The following is a 2,480-nucleotide window of genomic DNA, read 5'->3' as shown; positions in this document are numbered from 1 at the left end:
GTAATTGTCCATCTCAAAAAATGTGACTCTGATAATCAAACCATCAACCATAAAAGCAATTAAAATAATAAAAAAATATTGTTAAAGGCTATCAGAGAGCATCAGATATTAATAACAATGGAGCCACCTCATTGGATCACCATTCCCTTGTGATGTCCTCAGTCCTGGTTGACACAACAGGGTTTTGAGGGACTTCTAGAAGGTCAACAGAGATGAAGCCAATGTCACTTTGAGGGGGGGGAGGGGGAGGGAGAGATGTTGTTCCACAGGATGGTTGCAGGGTAAATCCTGAGCAGAAAAAGACATGGCTCCTGGGTTTTGCCAATGTAACTCCTTAGCCAGTGGTGGGATTCAGCCAGTTCGCACCACTTCGGGAGAACCGGTTCTTAACTTTTTGAGCAGTTTGGCAACTGGCTGTTGGAAGAAATAATTAGGGCAGAGAACCGGTTGTTAAATTACTTGAATCCCATCACTGTCTTTAGCAGATTAAGATCTGCTTAGAATCAGGGGTGTCAAACTGGCGGCCCATGGGCTGGATGTATCCCAGCTTTGCAAACAGAAAAAACATCATGGTATGTCATGTGACGGCAATGTGACATGGCAATTTGACATCTATGGCTTAGATCAGGGGTCTCCGACCTTGGTCCCTTTAAGACTTGTGAACTTCAACTCCCAGAGTTCCTCAGCCAGCTTTGCTGGCTGAGGGACTTTGGGAGTTGAAGTCCACAAGTCTTAAAGGGACCAAGGTCGGAGACCCCTGGTTTAGATAATGCTAAGATTTCATTGGAATTGGTGCAGTGCCCAGCTCTATTTCACAGAACCATTGGTATTCCAAAATACTTTATTGTGCTTGAATATAAATTCTGCACACAGCTTTGCTACATGATAGTACCTTTATTATGGTAAGGTGCAGCCTACAAAGACTATCTCAAGTCATCCAAGATTTGGAAGTACCCCAGCAGTAACAATGCCAGATGTGTGGGCAAATGAATAAACTGGGTTTATTACACTGGACTCAGGCACACAAATGAGCTCCAGAAAGCACAGCATGGAACAGATGCAATCTGGAATTAAAGTCAGCACTGGGATCATCCGCCTTCCAATGCAGTTATATAGGCAAGCCATGCCCTCCGCCGGCATAGGACATTGCCTGGAAATTGCTCGCCTGGCTCCATGTGGCCACACAGCTGATCGTTGGGCATCCTGGTTGCACAGCTGAGCATTGAGCATCCTGATTTTGTTCTGCTGGCCGCTGCCAGGCACACAGCTGTTTGGCGTTCCAACCGGGCTTCTCCGGAGCATGACTAGCATCATGGACGTTCCCCGCCCCATGAGACATTCCCCTCCCCCCTGGTAAGAGAAACCCTGAGGTTTGACAGGTGTCTACCCTCTCATCAGGGCCACACCTGGAAGATAGTAAACACAGGTAATATCCGGCCCCTCATAGGCCCCCCGTGTTTGACAGACTGTTCTCTGATTTGTTTTTTAAACACAGAGACACATAAAGCAGGGATGTTTTTTACTTCCCACTTATGTTTAACTAGTCCATAAATTCATTGATAATATTTGAATAATAGATGTGTCCATCCCATCATCATCCCACCTCTAATATATTTAGAAGACTAGGAGCAATATCATTGTTAATGAACCTGTTGGATCAAAAACTCTTTGGATTTTAGCTTATCATTTAACTAAGATCATTTGGGTATTAACTTTAGCAGCTCCAAAGTTATTGTGTTTTGCTGAAAGCAGTTTTGGAAAGTTAAATTGAACATGTTGCAGAGCTGTAAATATTTAGACATTGTTTTTTAGGCTCCAAACTCCTGAAAAATTCAACCTGAATTTACTACAGTTAAGGCCCAAATAAATGTAATAGACACAGTATATGCTTTTTTTTTCATTATAGTTTATTTGTTTTACTATTTATTTATTAAATTTTTATGCGGCCCATCTCCCTTACAAGATAATTATGGGCACCTTAGGGTATCATTTACTTACAATCATTAAAATATTTCAGATTTAACAGTTTGGCCCATTAAATATTCTATGGCTCGCAAATGGAACTATACTTCCATTTTGTACAATTGGAAAGACTACACTGTAAAACCCTTCTAATTGTCCTTTCTAAGGCTATAAGTGCTCCCACTGCAAGTGGAAACATATTTAATTAAAGTTGAGGTCATTCTTTTAAAGCAGGACTGGCCTCTCATGCCCTCCTTGACACAACTGCTTAAACAAGATAGAGAAGAAATAGCCTTGTGTGTTTTTTCTCCTAATTTTCTAATCTCCCAAGGATATGGGAGCTAAACAGATTCTTAATGATTGAACTGTCTTTTAGATCTGAGTTTATTATCAGATCAACTTTCTGGGTGAGGTTTCAAATCTGAATGACCTTGAATAAATAAATAAATATAATATCTATCTATCTATCTATCTATCTATCTATCTATCTATCTATCTATCTATCTATCTATCTATCT

The sequence above is a fragment of the Ahaetulla prasina genome, chromosome 5, assembly GCF_028640845.1.
Source record: "Ahaetulla prasina isolate Xishuangbanna chromosome 5, ASM2864084v1, whole genome shotgun sequence".
NCBI classification, from domain to species: Eukaryota; Metazoa; Chordata; class Lepidosauria; order Squamata; family Colubridae; genus Ahaetulla; species Ahaetulla prasina.
The sequence above is the reverse complement of the archived record's forward strand: the minus strand, read 5'-3'. Positions refer to the sequence as shown.